This window comes from Zalophus californianus, chromosome 2, assembly GCF_009762305.2.
Source record: "Zalophus californianus isolate mZalCal1 chromosome 2, mZalCal1.pri.v2, whole genome shotgun sequence".
Classification (NCBI taxonomy): domain Eukaryota; kingdom Metazoa; phylum Chordata; class Mammalia; order Carnivora; family Otariidae; genus Zalophus; species Zalophus californianus.
This window is the reverse complement of record NC_045596.1, coordinates 35380212-35397518: the sequence shown is the minus strand read 5'-3', so window position 1 is coordinate 35397518 and position 17307 is coordinate 35380212. Positions and strand designations below refer to the sequence as shown.

The 17307-nt window shown below is 39.9% G+C and overlaps 1 protein-coding gene across 7 annotated transcripts in view; it reads right to left on the bottom strand.

The window, feature by feature from the left end:
- The window catches only part of GRXCR1 (glutaredoxin and cysteine rich domain containing 1), a 306510-nt gene that overhangs the window by 183562 nt on the left and 105641 nt on the right, over positions 1–17307 (bottom strand). The window contains exon 6 of one of the 7 annotated variants that reach the window (XR_003520590.1): positions 5529–5585. The exons of the other annotated variants lie outside the window; for them this stretch is intronic. The gene's annotated coding sequence lies outside the window, so the exon portion shown is untranslated. Of the gene's footprint in view, positions 1–5528; positions 5586–17307 lie in introns of those variants that run through there. 7 annotated transcript variants of the gene reach the window in all.

The window sequence follows — 17307 nt, the reverse complement described above, 5'->3', positions numbered from 1 at the left end:
CAGGGGAGCAAGGAGTGCTACTCGCAGAGGAAGAGGCCAGGGAGGCTGCTAAATATCCTACAATCAACTGGAAAGTCCCACAACAAAGAATTATCTGACCCCAAATGGGTCAATAGGCTTAAGGTTTAAAACTCTGCTCTTAAATACATCCTAAATGTGTCCAGTTCTCTCCGTCTCCGTTGGCAGCACCTGGTTTAACTCATGACCCTTCCTGGCTCTATTCTTTCAGTGGCCCCCCAGGTGGTCTTTCACCTCCCTTTGTCCCCCACTCTCTCCTCCTTTTCTCCACACAGCAGCCAGAGCCACCTCTGTAAGATGTGAATATGATCCTATGAGAACTCTACCACCACCCTAACACCTTTCCATAGTTTCCCCACGTGCCTAGAAGAACAGCCCAACTTCTAAACAAGTCCTGGGCCTTCCCCCACCTTTCCAACTTCATCTTTCCCATCACTCTCCCATCACTCAGCAAACTATGCTTCTTCCTTTCCCTAATACACCTGGCCCTCTGCCTCCTCTGGGACTTTGCCTAGAATTTTCTTCCTCCCATTTTTTACCTATCCAAGCCCTACCCAGCATTTATATGCCCATATAAATACCACTTCACATTAAGCCTCTCCTCTAAAGTGCCATGATTCTCTCTGATAGCACTCTTTCTTAGTATTCATTGTGCTTGGGACAATTTTTACTTTTGTATACTTATTGTTTACTGTCTGTCTCCCCAAGTAGAATATTAGTGCTGTGAGGTCGAGGAGCAGGAGAATGAGAGGAACTGTAAAAATTCCGGGATCCAGGCAGGACATGTGGTCTGAGCAGTTCAGACCAGAGGATGGAGGGATTAAAGAAATCTTCACTTACTTTCTTCATACTTTTGTTTAGGGCTCCCGCTATTTTCAGGGAGTTCCTGAGCTTCAGCATGGGGGAGTAGCACATTCCCATACCCCAGGGACTCCTGACATTGGATGTTCATACGGGGTATATCTGACCTCATCCACAGCTTTCCAGCTCTATTTTAAGTAGCCTCAGCTTCACTCTCCTACCACAGTGGTGGGCATCTTTGGAGCAGTAGCATTATGGCTTGTATGAACACCCAAGAACAATTCTATTGCTTTTCCTTTGTAATAACTTATCATGAAATATTAAATTTTATACTTTCCTTCTTAGAATGCGCATCGTTTGTGAATCTTTGTGGAGACAGTGAAAGGAATTCATATAACCTTGAGAAGAGTTAGAATTATATCACAGGAAAGCAAAGAGAAAGAAGCAATCAATTTTCAGGCTTGGGAAAGGTTTTTCATGTTCAAAATATAGACTTTTTAAATCCTCATCAGAAGCAACAGTTTTGAAAGCCAAAGCCACTGATTTGCAATTTTATTTTGAAAGCCAAAGCCACTGATATGCAAGAGTTTTATTTTGTTGAGACAAAAAAGTGGGGGGAAGAAGGCTCTTAAGTTTCAAAATGGAAGGTCGTGGGGGCAAGTAGTACATAGTTGATACCACAACAATACACCAAAACTAGAACAGGACTGCAAATCAACCAACCTCTGGGGAAACTGAAGGAGTTCCCTTGGACAAAGAAAGGATTGCAAGATGGAATCAAACACGGTGTAATTCCAGCCGAGGCCAGTAGGTCCTTAAACCTGACCAGAACTGAGGGACCATGGACAGAGAAATGGAGTCACTATTGAAAGAGACCTGAACCCAATTGGTCTCCAGCATTAGAAAGATGCTTGGGAACAGAAACAAACCATCTAAAATGGTGGCTTTTAGGCATGTGTAGCTATTGAAATTTAAATCAATTAAAATTAAATAAAATTAAGAGTTCATGTCCTCAAATTTCAAGCGCTCAACAGCCACATGTAGCTAGGGGCTCCTGTATTGGACAGCATAGAAATATTTCTATGATTGTATAAACTTCTTTGGACAACACTGTTACATATCTGTGGTCATGCTCAGGTGCTCCCCTAATGTTGTAGAGCCCGGGGCAAAAGAAGGCACATACTGCTGTCTAAATATTTAAAATGTATAGGTCAGAGGCAACTGGGTGGCTCAGTCAGTTGGGTGTTCAGCTCTTGATTTCAGCTTGGGTCACGATCTTGGGATCCTGGGATTGGGCCTGTGACAGGCTCCGCACTCAGTGGGGAGTCTGCTTGGATTCTCTCTCTGCCTCTGTCCCTGCCCCTCCCTTACCCCCACTTGCACACACATGCTCTCTCTAAAATAAATAAGTAAATATTAAAAAAAAATAGAACATATAGATCAAAGTAACATTGTTGAATAAACTTCTGTTTTTTCCTCCTACTTTGACAAATACTCATCACTACCTAGAATTCTAAGTGCCAATTTAGATTCTCAGACTCCTCTGAGTTCCACATTGACTGAAATGTGACGGCACAGAGAGAGCCAGCCCCTGGCCCTCAGCCCTGACTCCTTATGTCCCTCACAGCTGCATGTGACACTGAGAAGAGCTTATATACACATGGACATCACTGGAAAGGTACCAGGGTACTCTCTGGGGAAAAACCCAAGACTCTACTCTATCATCTCACTCAGTTAGTCTGCTTACACAATGTATTGCTATGTCACACTTTGTTCATTTTTTTGTCTCCTTGTCACTAAGGAGAGGAGAACTTGATTTAACTTGCTCCCTATAGTATCTTCTTAAGTTTAGAAAAGCTCCAGGTGCGTAGTGGATGCTCAATAAACTTTTCTGTACTATTAAATTAATAAGTTTAAGAGAAGATTCTAATGTCATCTTTGTAATGGAGCCACGTTGGCTGTTCTTATCATCTGGTGAGAGTAGCCATTTAACCATTGCAGGCATAGCATCCGTGGAATCGCAAGCAGAAGTGATGTCCATCTGCAGCTGAGACTTTGCTAAACCTAATCGACTGTCTCAGGTGGACACATTCTCCTTTGAAATGACCCAAGAGAATCACAAAGCACCCAAAATAGGAAATAGGGTCCTTGTCATTAAAAAAAATGGTGAGGAATGAAAGAACAAACTCTAATATCTGTGCTTGGGAGAGATTAGGCCAGGGTGAAATACAACCACATTATAACTCTTGCTTTACACTTCCACACACACCACAACTCAAGGTCTAATACCCTCTGTGAAATAATATATTGGTTCCATTGATAATTGCTAGTGGCGATGATGAGCAGTATTTTATACATATCCATCAGGTCTGGACCAAGTATAACAGAATAAAAGAAATTCAGAGGGATGTTTCAACTTAGCTTAGTGACTGATTACTTTAGAGTCTACTTATATAACTAATATAATTAATGGCAGCTTAGTGGATACATTTGAGTTGAGTGAAAAAATTTAGTTAGCTCTTCTCTAGGGTTGGCGATAAATTTAAAATGTCAGCTTCTCTTTTGCTGAAACGTGTTGAGGGAACCCTGAACAATCCACAGTACTTTGTGTTCTCTATCAAGTGAAAGGACAAGTATATACCACTTCCCATAGCACAATTTCTCAAATGCCAATGTGAAAAATACCCTTTTCTTTTAAAATTTCATTTGAGGCTAGTTAATAACAAGGCCCCCAGTCAAAGTCCAGCAGAGCAATCAGCTGTGACTGTCTCCTTTGTCACAGCATTGAAAATGTGCCAAATATAGAAAGTTCCTCTCTGAGTCTAAATGCTCCCAGGGCATGTCAGGACTACTAAGTCAAATCAGCACATTACCAAAATGAAAGTCCAATCATGGTCTTCTAGTTCTAGAATGGACGGCAAAACAGTAGGGGTTCCTGGGCAACTCGACCCAACCCTAGAGGAATACAGAAGCAAGAAGGCAGTATGGGGTTACAGGAATTAATACACACAGAAAACACATACATTCATGAAAACCCTGGGGAACCGAAGCTTTTTCTAACTGGAGTAGGTGTGGGCAGTTGATGACTGACTATAGCGTATAGCCAATGAGAACCAAAACCAGCAGTAAGAGGAGAAAAACCTGAGATCTATCCTCCTCTCCCTACAATAGTCTGGGATGGTCATAGCCTGACCTTTCACTACAGAAATTGCAACATGAGTTTAAGTCACCCTGGTGAAGGCATTGCAGAATTTCTGCTAGGGTAAACACTAGATGAAAATATATGGGCTATCTGGCCAAACTGGGAAACCAACTTCTCCAAGCCTTTTCCCTCAAGCCCCTAAACTGGTAACTTCCAACCTAAAGATACTGTGTTCTTCCAAAGCTGCTTCTCTTCACTAATTTTAAAAAATGTTTGGTGGGGGGGGCTGCCTGGGTAGCTCAGTTGGTGAAGCATCCAGCTCTTGGTTTTGGCTCAGGTCATGATCTCAGGGTCATGAGATCAAGCCCCACCTCTGGCTCCATGCTCAGTGGGGAGTCTGCTTAGCCCTCTCCTTCCCCTTCTGCCTACCCCCTGCCAACTGCCTGCTTGCTTGTGTACTCTCTCTCTCTAAAATAAATAAATAAAATCTTTTTAAAAATTAAAAAAATTTTAAAAATTTTGATCTAGCATATACTTTTATTGAAATATATAACATTGTGTCAATTTAAGGTGTACATGTTAACTTGATACCTATGGTAATATGATTGCCATTGTAGCTATAATTAGCACCTCCAACACATCACATAATAACCATCTCTTTTTCGTGGTTGAAATAATTAGGATTTAATCTTTTAGCAAGTGTGATGGTTATAATACAATATTGTTGTCTATGTTCACTTTACTGTGCATTAGACTTCTAGGACTTACTACTTGGAGCAAGTCTGTACTCTTAAAACATCTGTCCCATGCCCTGTCTCCGCCACCCCCCAATCCCCTGGCAACCACCACCTAACTCTCTGTTTATATGAGTTTGGCTTTTTTAGACTGTACATATAATGATATCATATAGTATTTGTCTTTCTCCATCTGACTTATCTCACTTAGCATAATGTCTCTTTATTAAGTAATTAATTTATTTTCTTTACTAATTTAAAGTACAACTCTTTTTTTTAAGATTTTATTTATTTATTTGAGAAAGAGAGAGTGAGTGAGAGAAAGAGCACAAGCCAGGGGCAGAGGGAGAGGGAGAAGCAGACTCCCCGCTGAACAGGGAGCCTGACGTGGGACTCGATCCCAGGACCCTGGGATCATGACCTGAGCCAAAGGCAGACGTTTAACCAACTGAGCTGTCCAGGTATCCCAAAGTACAACTCTTGAGTTGCTTGGTGGAGTGGTAGCAAATGGAAGAGATATCAGTAGTAGTTTTTGGTACCTGGAGATCATATACTCCCCTCTCATTAGCAAAGTAGAAAAAAAAAGTATCAACTACTTAAATGATGCAAAGAAATTTTAATAAAGTTCAGGACCTATTTATTTATTTATTTTTTCAAAAAATCTTAACAGACTAACACTGGAAAGGAATTTCCTCACATTGGTAAGCATTATATATCAAAACCTTATGGGGCGCCTGGGTGGCTCAGTCGTTAAGCGTCTGCCTTCGGCTCAGGTCATGATCCCAGGGTCCTGGGATCGAGCCCCGCATCGGGCTCCTTGCTCAGCGGGAAGTCTGCTTCTCCTTCTCCCACTGCCCCTGCTTGTGTTCCCTCTCTCGCTGTGTCTCTCTCTGTCAAATAAATAAATAAAAAATCTTTAAAAAAAGTAAAAAATAAAATAAAATACAAAACAATACCCAGTATCACCACAACTGATTGATACAGTTGAACTCTACAAGTCCTACCAATACTAAAAGAAAAGAAAAATAAGATAAAGAGAAACAAGGTCACTGTACATAATATTATCATCTAATAAACCACAGAATGATCACCACATAAAGCAATTAAAAAACAAGAAATTTCAGAAACTTAGCTGGATATAATAACTTAAAAAACCGACAGTACTAACTTACACCAGCCATAACCAACTAGAAAACATAATAGCAAAAAAGAAAGAAAAAGAAAGAAAAACCTATAAAATATCTGGAAATTAACCAAGAACACAATAACTATGGAGAAAACAAAAACTCTAATAAAGGTCATAAAGATGATTCATAAAATTAAATGGACATTTTACTCTCTTACCTAAGATGACTTAACATTACAAAGATATTCATTCTTCCTAATTATTCTACTAATCTGATGTAATACCAATCATATTTCCAATTGGATTTTTTAAGAATTAAATAAATTTATTCTATTATTTGATAGAAGGAAGCCAACCTTATAAAAGATGGGGAAAAAAGAGGGGCAAGCTGTCAGATATATTAATATTTATAAATCATAATTTAAAAATTAAGATACTGGGGGGTGGAGCAAGATGGCAGAGGAGTAGGAGACCTGGATTTTGTCTGGTCTCAGGAATTCAGTTGGCAGGGATCAAACCATTCTGAACACCTACGAACTCAACAGGAGATCGAAGAAAAGAATAGCAACAACTCTCTGAACAGAAAAGCGACCACTTACTGGAAGGTAGGACGTGCAGAGAAGTGAATCCGAGGCGATATTCGGGACGATAGACGGCGGGGGGGAGGGGGCCTCTGTCAGCCGCTTCTGGCAAGTGCTAGAGCCGCAGAGCACAAAATCAGAACTTTCAGAAGTCGGGCCTGCTGAGGGACGTCGCTCCAGTGGCTAAGCAGGGGGTGGAACCCTCGCGGGACAGTGTGGTCTCAGGACCCTCGGGGTCACAGGAAGAACGGGGGTGCCTGAGTGCCGCAGAGCTCCCAGGTATCGGAGCGGGGAAGCTGCCTGCAGAGACGGAGCCGAGGCGCAGGCTATCAGCTCGGGGTGGCCATAAACTGTGATCAGTGACAGTCGGGCCACTGCTCCTCCAGCAGGGACCCAACAAGCAGCAGATCCGGGGAGACTCCCCTTCCTCCCCCAGGGAGGAGCGGCGCGGGAGCGCACCGCAGGGATCTGCTGAGTTTGGAGACTCCACACGGGGTCAGGAAACAGAGACAGAAACGCTCGGTCACAGGCCGGGTGAGCACAGAGTGCGGCCGGAGACCAGGGAGACGGGAGTGACTGCTTTTCTCTGGGGGCGCACTGAGGAGCGGGGCCCCGAGTTCTCGGCTTCTCCGGGGTGGAGACTGGGAGGCCACCATTTTCACTCATGTCCTCCAAAGTTGTACGGAAAGCTTGCAGGGAACAAAAGCTCCCGAGAGCAAACGTGAGCAGATTGCTTAGCCTGGACCTGCAAGGGCGAGGCAATTCCGCCTCCGACAAAGACATTTGGGAACCACGGCAACAGGCCCCTCCCCCAGAAGATCAGCACGAACAGCCAGCCAAGGTCAAGTTTACCGATCAATGAGAACGGCAGAACTCCAGCGCTGCGGGAATACTGCACATAGAATTCAAGGCTTTTTTACCATGATTCATTAGTCTTTCAAAGTTAATTTTTTTAACTTTTTTTTGAATATTTCTTTTTCCCTTTTTCAACCAACATCTTATCAATCCCTTTTTTAAAAAAAATTTTTATTTTTCATTTTTAGAGTCATATTCTATCCCTTCAGAGTAGTTACCCTTATTTTTCGCATATATAAGTTGTTCTCACTTTAAAATTTTGAGATAGTTTCTTCTAACATATCAAAATATAGCCTAAATCTCTAGTGTATGGCTTTGTTCTAGTCTCCTGCCGGATCACATTCTCTCCCCCCCTTTTTTTTAAAACCTCTTCTTTCATTTTTAAGCACCTTATCAATTCCACTTTTAAAATTTTTTATACTTTTCATGTTTACAGTCATATTCCATCCCTTCATTGTGTCAACCCTTATTTTGTACATATATAAGTCTTTCTTTCTTTAAAATTTTAGGAGGCACTTTCTTCTAACAGACCAAAATACACCCAAAATCTAGTGTGTGGCACTGATCTATGCACTAGCCTGATCATATTTGATCATATTCTGTTTTTTTTTTTGTTTTGTTCTGTTTTTGTTTCTTTTTATCTTTTTCTTTTTCTTTTTTTTTCCAATTTCTTTTTTCTTTCTTTCCCTTTCTTTTCCCGTGGTTTCAGGTCTTTTCTGATTTGTTTAGAGTATATTTTCTGGGGACGTTCTTAACCTGTTAGCATTTGGTTCTCTCATTCATCTATTCTGCTCTGGACAAAATGACAAGATGAAAAAAATCACTTCAACAAAAAGAATAAGAGGTAGTACCGTCTGCCAGGGACCTACTCAATACGGACATCAGTATGACGTCGGACCTAGAGCTCAGAATCATGATTATAAAGATCCTAGCTGGGCTTGAAAAAAGCATGGAAGTTATTAGAGAAACCCTTCCTGGAGAAATAAAAGAACTAAAATCTAACCAAATCGAAATCAAAAAGGCTATTAAGTGCAATCAAAAATGGGGGCACTAACTGCTAGGATACATGAGACAGAAGAGAGAATTAGCGATATAGAAGACCAAATGATGGAAAATGAAGGAGCTGAGAAAAAGAGATAAACAACTACTGGATCACGAGGGCAGACTTCGAGAGATAAGTGATACGATAAGACGAAACAACATTAGAATAATTGGGACCCCAGAAGAAGAAGAAAGAGAGAGAGGGGCAGAAGGTATATTGGAGCAAATTATAGCAGAGAACTTCCCTAATGTGGGGAAGGAAACAGGCATCAAAATCCAGGAGGCACAGAGAACCCCTCTCAAAATCAATAATAATAGGTCAACACCCCGACATCTAATAGTAAAACTTACGAGTCTCAGAGACAATGAGAAAATCTTGAAAGCAGCTCGGTAGAAGAGATATGTAACCTATAATGGTAGAAACATTAGATTGGCAACAGACCTATCCACAGAGACGTGGCAGGCCAGAAAGGACTGGCATGATATCTTCAGAGCACTAAACGAGAAAAATATGCAGCCGAGAATACTATATCCAGCCAGCCTGTCATTGAAAATAGAAGGAGAGATAAAAAGCTTCCAGGACAAACAAAAACTAAAGGAATTTGCAAACACAAAACCAGCCCTACAAGAAATATTGAAAGGGGTCCTCTAAGCAAAGAGAGAGCCTAAAAGCAGCATAGACCAGAAAGGAACACAGACAATATACAGGAACAGTCAACTTACAGGCAATACAATGGCACTAAATTCATATCTTTCAATAGTTACCCTGAATGTAAATGGGCTAAATGCCCCAATCAAAAGACACAGGCTATCAGATTAGATTAAAAAACAAGACCTGTCGATACGCTGTCTGCAAGAGACTCATTTTAGACCCAAAGACACCCCCAAATTGAAAGGGAGTGGAAAAACATTTACCATGCTAATGGACACCAAAAGAAAGCTGGGGTGGCAATCCTTATATCATATTAGATTTTAAAACAAAGACTGTCATAAGAGATGAGGAAGGACACTATATCCTACTTAAAGAGTCTACCCAACAAGAAGATCTAACAATTGTAAATATCTATGCCCCTAACATGGGAGCAGCCAATTATATACGGCAATTAATAACAAAAGCAAAGAAACACATTGACAACAATACAGTAATAGTGGGGGACTTTAACACCTCCCGACTGAAATGGACAGATCATCTAAGCAAAAGATCAACAAGGAAATAAAGACTTTAAATGACACACTGGACCAAATGGACTTCACAGACATAATCAGAACATTCCATCCCAAAGCAACGGACTACACATTCTTCTCTAGTGCCCATGGAACATTCTCCAGAATTGATCACATCCTAGGTCACAAATCAGGTCTCAACTGGTACCAAAAGATTGGGATTATTCCCTGCATATTTTCAGACCACAGTGCTTTGAAACTAGAACTCAATCACAAGAGGAAAGTCAGAAAGAACTCAAATACGTGGAGGCTAAAGAGCATCCTACTAAAGAATGAACGGGTCAACCAGGAAATTAAAGAAGAATTTAAAAAATTCATGGAAACCAATGAAAATGAAAACACAACTGTTCAAAATCTTTGGGATACAGCAAAGGCAGTCCTAGGAGGAAAGTATACAGCAATACAAGCCTTTCTCAAGATACAAGAAAGGTCTCAAATACACAACCTAACCTTACACCTAAAGGAGCTAGAGAAAAAACAGCAAATAAAGCCTAAACCCAGCAGGAGAAGAGAAATAATAAAGATCAGAGCAGAAATCAATGAAATAGTAACCAAAAGAACAGTAGAACAGATCAATGAAACGAGGAGCTGGTTCTTTGAAAGAATTAACAAGATTGATAAACCGCTGGCCAGACTTATCAAAAAGAAAAGAGAAACGACCCAAATCGACAAAATCATGAATGAAAGAAGAGAGATCACAACCAACACCAAAGAAATACAAACAATTATAAGAACATATTATGAGCAACTCTATGCCAGCAAATTAGATAACCTGGAAGAAATGGATGCATTCCTAGAGATGTATCAACTACCAAAATTGAACCAGGAAGAAATAGAAAACCTGAACAGACCTATAACCACTAAGGAAATTGAAGCAGTCATCAAAAATCTCCCAAGAAACAAAAGCCCAGGGCCAGATGGCTTCCCAGGGGAATTCTACCAAACATTTCAAGAAGAATTAATACCTATTCTCCTGAAACTCTTCCAAAAAATAGAAATGGAAGGAAAACTTCCAAACTCATTTTATGAGGCCACCATTACCTTGATCCCAAAACCAGACAAAGACCCCATCAAAAAGGAGAATTACAGACCAATATCCTTGATGAACATGGATGCAAAAATTCTCACCAAAATACTAGCCAATAGGATCCAACAGTACATTAAAAGGACTATTCACCATGACCAAGTGGGATTTATCCCTGGGCTGCAAGGTTGGTTCAACATCCGCAAATCAATCAACGTGATACAACACATTAACAAAATCCAAATCGGCAAAGAGGAAGTCAAACTCTCACTCTTTGCAGATGATATGATACTTTATGTGGAAAAGCCAAAAGACTCCACCCCAAAACTGCTAGAACTCATACAGGAATTCAGTAAAGTGGCAGGATATAAAATCAATGCACAGAAATCAGTGGCATTCCTATACAACAACAACAAGACAGAAGAGAGACAAATCAAGGAGTTGATCCCATTTACAATTGCACCCAAAACCATAAGATACCTAGGAATAAATATAACCAAAGAGGCAAAGGATCTGTACTCAGAAAACTATAAAATACTCATGAAAGCAATTGAGGAAGACACAAAGAAATGGAAAAATGTTCCATGCTCCTGGATTGGAAGAACCAACATTGTGAAGATGTCAATGCTACCTAGAGCAATCTACACATTCAATGCAATCCCCATCAAAATACCATCCACTTTTTTCAAAGAAATGGAACAAATAATCCTAAAATTTGTATGGAACCAGAAGAGACCCCGAATAGCCAGAGGAATCTTGAAAAAGAAAAGCAAAGCTGGCGGCATCACAATTCCGGACTTCCAGCTCTATTACAAAGCTGTCATCATCAAGACAGTATGGTACTGGCACAAAAACAGACACATAGATCAATGCAACAGAATAGAGAGCCCAGAAATGGACCCCCAACTCTATGGTCAACTAATCTTTGACAAACCAGGAAGGAATGTCCAATGGAAAAAAGACAGTCTCTTCAACAAATGGTGTTGGGAAAATTGGACAGCCACATGCCGAAGAATGAAACTGGACCATTTCCTTACACCACACACAAAAATAGACTCCAAATGGTTGAAAGACCTAAACGTGAGACAGGACTCCATCAAAATCCTAAAGGAGAACACAGGTAGCAACCTCTTCGACCTCAGCCGCAGCAACTTCTTCCTAGAAACATAGCCAAAGGCAAGGGAAGCCAGGGCAAAAACGAACTATTGGGATTTCATCAAGATAAAAGCTTTTGCACAGCAAAAGAAACAGTCCACAAAACCAAAAGACAACCGACAGAATGGGAGAAAATATTTGCAAATGACATATCAGATAAAGGGCTAGTATCCAAAATCTATAAAGAACTTATCAAACTCAACACCCAAAGAACAAATAATCCAATCAAGAAATGGGCAGAAGACATGAACAGACATTTTTCCAAAGAAGACATCCAAATGGCCAACAGGCACATGAAAAAGTGCTCAACGTCGCTCGGAATCAGGGAAATCCAAATCAAAACCTCAATGAGATACCACCTTGCACCAGTCAGAATGGCTAAAATTAACAAGTCAGGAAACAACAGACGTTGGCGGGGATGCAGAGAAAGGGGAACCCTCCTACACTGTTGGTGGGAATGCAAGCTGGTGCTACCACTCTGGAAAACAGTATGGAGGTTCCTCAAAAAGTTGAAAATAGAGCTACCATATGACCCAGCAATTGCACTACTGGGTATTTACCACAAAGATACAAATATAGGGATACAAAGGGGTACGTCCACCCCAATGTTTATAGCAGCAATGTCCACAATAGCCAAACTGTGGAAAGAGCCAAGATGTCCATCGACAGATGAATGGTTAAAGAAGATGTGGTATATATACACAATGGAATATTATGCAGCCATCAAAAGGAATGATATCTTGCCATTTGCAACAACGTGCATGGAACTGGAGGGTGTTATGCTGAGTGAAATAAGTCAATCAGAGAAAGACATGCATCATATGACCTCACTGATATGAGGAATTCTTAATCTCAGGAATCAAACTGAGGGTTGCTGGAGTGGTGGCGGGGGTGGGAGGGATGGGGTAGCTGGGTGATAGACACTGGGGAGGGTATGTGCTATGGTGAGCACTGTGAATTGTGCAAGACTGTTGAATTACTGATCTGTACCTCTGAAACTAATAATGCAATATATGTTAAGAAAAAAAAAAAAGAAGATAGCAGGAGGGGAAGAATGAAGGGGAGTAAATCGGAGGGGGATCCGAACCATGTGAGACAATGGACTCTGAAAAACAAACTGAGGGTTCTAGAGGGGAGGGGAGTGGGGGGATGGGTTAGCCTGGTGATGGGTATTAAAGAGGGCACGTTCTGCATGGAACACTGGGTGTTATGCACAAACAATGAATCATGGAACACTACATCAAAAACTATTGATGTAATGTATGGTGATTAACATAACAATAAAAAATCTAAAGAAAAAAAATTAAGATACTGTCACAAGAACAATCATGTTGATGAATGGAACACAACAGAGAGCTCAGGGCAAAACATGTATATGGGAAACTTTTATATAAGATAAAACTAGTATCACAGATTCATAGCAAAACTATGAATTATTTAGTAAAATGGTTTGGGAAAAGTGAATCTCTACTTAACCTTACATATCAAAGTAGACAACAGCAGGAATAAATATCTAAAGGTAATAAACTAGAAAGTTGGTAGAATAAAATATGTAATAGCTACAGAACTGGGGAAGGAGAAAGATTGTTTAAACCAAACTTCAAAAACACAAACAACGAAAAAAATGATTACATTGTCTACATCAGAATGAAGTACTTCTGGTCAATAAAAGATACTATGGATACAGTTAATATACAGCTGACAGAATGGAAGAAGATATTCACAAATCAGAAAACCAACAAGGGATTACTGTTTAGAATATACAAGAAACTCTTAGGAATGTATAATGAAAAACAACAACCCAAACAGAAAAATGAGCAAGAAATATGAATATCCGATATACAGAAGAAATCCAAGACAATTACAAACAGATGACAAATCGAAGTGACTGGTAATTATAGCAATGGAAATTAAAATAAGTTATAGATTAGTAAAAATTAGAAAGCTGAAAAATGCTAAGCATTTGTAGCAATACTGGCAGACAGGAACTTTCGTCCACGCTGGTGAAAATAAAGACTAGTGCAGCCTTTCTGGAGAGCAACTTGGCTCTAGTCAAAATAAATATATGAACCACATGACTCAGCAGTCCTGTTCTTCAGTGTATTTCCAAAAGAAGGTCTTGCAAGGTCCCTGAAGAGATAGATGCTCAGAGTATTCATCGCAGCCTTAACAATGATGCCAGAGTTTCCCATAGGTCGTGTGACCAACCGAGAAGGCAAGTGGACTTGGGCCATCTAGGCAGAACCACACCCAAAGCTCAGTTCACTCATGACAGACTCTCCCAAATAAGAAGCTTGAAAGATGGCTTGTTTTGGCCGGAGCTGGGAGGAGGCAGAAGGAAAAGAGCCAGAGCTGGACTTCATAATGAAAAGTGCAGTGCTGTCATCCCCTAAAACTCATCCGAAGATTCATACATGTGTCCTAGGAGGAGTCAGTTCTGTATTACTTGCCACAGACAGGGCAATGATTGTAAGTTACTGGTGGTCAGAAGAGCCGCAAAAAAGGGGCAACACTACTGACCAATTAAGGAAAGAGATCTATTTGCCCCTCCCTCCTCCTACTCCAGCAAAGTGGAGGAACTGAACTTTAAAGCGAATTTGGAGAGGAGGTATCACAGAGCAATATCATACCCACCACTGCCCAAGCAACCAGAGACAACATCAAGTCCGCTCTAGCGAGGGAGGGAAAACAAGGTAGTTGAAAAAGAGAGTCTTTATAATGCTTTTCAGCTCTATAGTGTCTTCTCTGTGTGGACCCTGCTACAGTCTGAATGTTGTGTCCCTCCAAAATGCACATGTTGAAATCCTAACCTCAGAGGTCATGGTACTAAGAGATGAGATCTTTGGGAGGTGATTAAGTCACCAGGTCAGAGCCCTCATGAGTAGGATCAGTGCCTTATTAAAAAAGGGCCCAGGGAACTTGCTTGTTCCTTGCATCATAGAAGGATGCCATGAGAAATCTGCCCTTACCCAGCCATGTTGGCACCCTGATATCAAACTTCCAACCCCCCAGAACTATAAGAAATAAAATCTGTTGTTTATAAGCAGTATTTTGCTACAGCAGCCTGAACAGACAAAGACAGATCCTAAAGGAAAAAGGAGGTCAGAGCCAGAGGTTAAGCTGAAGCTGGCTCAGCAGATGCCAGAAATAGGAATTAGTTTAATTTTCCTTTATTTATACATCATGTAACTTCAAAAATTATTTACGTCCAACAGAATAGAAACTATGTAATGTTGGTTTTCCTTCCTTCCTTTCCTTTCAAAGGACACCCCCCCACCATACAACCTGAGAATCAGCATCCTTGTGTAAAGGGAATGAGCAGGGCTGGCCTGTCCAAAATTATGTCCAATCACAGAAGGTCCAGAGAGACATGAATAAAGACTTTGCTCAGAGACCGCAGTACACAAGTGAACCCCGCATCACAGCTGTCCCAGAGAGCTCTAAAACAACCAGGATGAAAGAGGAGAATTAGGAGCAAGCCCCAAAGCTCCTCAAATGTCGTCCATTTCCAAGTCCTGGAAGACATAATTGTTGATCTCCAGATCCTGAAATGGAAATTAATGGTTTAAAAATGATAGAGAAAACAAGGGAGTTAAAAATAAGGAAAAAACCTTACAAGGAGTACAAACTATTAAATAATGGGAAATGGTCCTTTTCATCATCCATACCTGTGTGCTTAAAGACAAAATGAGATGTGTCCAAAAAGGAGGCAGTCTTATTTCTTAGAATAATCTTAACATTTCACAGAAGCCATGAGTTACTGTTGCCAAGTCTCAAAAACATCCTTCTAACAACTCCACTGCAAAAAAATTGAGCAGAATGTGTGTTTTAACCCTAATTTGTTCTTGGTTACTTAGACCTAGCCATGAGCCATCAAATGCTCGGTTTGAGATCTAAGAGCCAAATATCACTTCTTATTGCCTTGTTTGTGTGTCAGATGTCCAAGCTTAAATGCCCTTGGGAGTTGGTTATTAAAGTAGCTATTATTACTGAAAGCAACAGAATATCCCAATAGCTTCAAATATTAACTTTTGCCCTGAAGTAAGACAAGCACATGCAAATATAATAATTTGGGCCTGAGGTGTTTAACAAATACAGAAGTATGGGGAAAATATCCCAGGTATGAAAAGTTAAGAGTTAATCAGCCCACAATGCAGTTGCTTCTCCTGTGAACAATTAAGAGTTGACAATATAACAATAAATATAAGGTCAGTTCACTCCTTTTGCCTCCAATAGAATACCCACACATGAAGGAAAATCTCGTTAAAGCCAAAGTCCTCGAAAGCAGGACTTGACTGGGTATAAAATTCTGTTCTATTTCTTTGTATTAGTAATGAAGTTGATTGTAATTTTATTTATCACACTCATTCACAGTTTTGTATCAAGGAAAGAAAATGACATTTAAGAAATTAATTGAGTGCAGTGTGAAAGATATCTTACATTTGATGTTTTTGAAAGCCTAAATATAAATAAAAATGTCTGTCAAGGCATGTTTCTGAATTTTTATAAGACTATAATTATACACACATTTAATAACCCCATTAGGCAGGATGCTTTAGAAAACATTGAAGACTTAGATTATTATGATTAGCATAATAATTAGGTTGTTCATCAGGAAAAACTATGAATAATTCATTCCAATTAAGTAACTGATAGAACAGTAAATCAACCATCAGTGCCAGAGCCCAGTAAGTTATGGACGGTAGGAAATCACCAGTAAAACTAACTTCTGGGTATAAGATAATAAATTAAAATATTTTAAATATTTGTTCTATTACTGGAAAAAAGCACCCAAAATTCTTTCTTGGACTTTGCATGTTTGACAGTGAGTAGATCTGCCCCAGGTATGTGGTCATAAAATGATTAAACGTTCAAGATATGAGAGGAAAATGTGCCTCTCTTCTAGATAATAAATGTCACATTATGTTACTTCTCTCCAGCTGTACTAGGTGACTAACTTTTGAAATCAGGTGTAACAGTATGTATCACATGGGTTTGAAACAGCTTATGGAGAAAACAGGTGGCTACAAAACTCCTCCAGTCCATAATGCTGGTGTAAATGATTCTTCAAAAGAACAAAAGATTCTATTCCCACATCCATTTGTCACTATATAAAATGAAAGCCAATCCTCACAGGAAAAGGACAGAGACAGCTTATAAAGCCTGTTGAGATCCTGGACCTCAGACTATTATTAAATATTCTGCTGTTTCTTCTGGTTTTGCCAGAAGGAAAACAGTCTAAGAACTATACTTATTTTCCGGAAGAGAGATAAAGATCAATTTGAAGATTTTATTAAATAATCAATATTAGGATATAGGAGAAACCTAGTACATGAAGTCCTATCTAATTTATGGAAGTATTAATTTGAAATTTGGGATGTAATAGCCTTTAAATCAAAGTGTATTTGTTTTTTTCTTATAACCTATAAGATTATAGTACATGACCAAGTAGACTCCAGTATGGAAAGACCAAATAGAACCTTATTTTAGTGTGAGAGTAACTAAAAATAAAGCATTAGGGAAGAAGTTCAAGCGAACATGGGAACCTGGGAATTGTTTTCCATGCTGAGCAGAAGACACATTGGATGAATAAACATTTAGCTCTA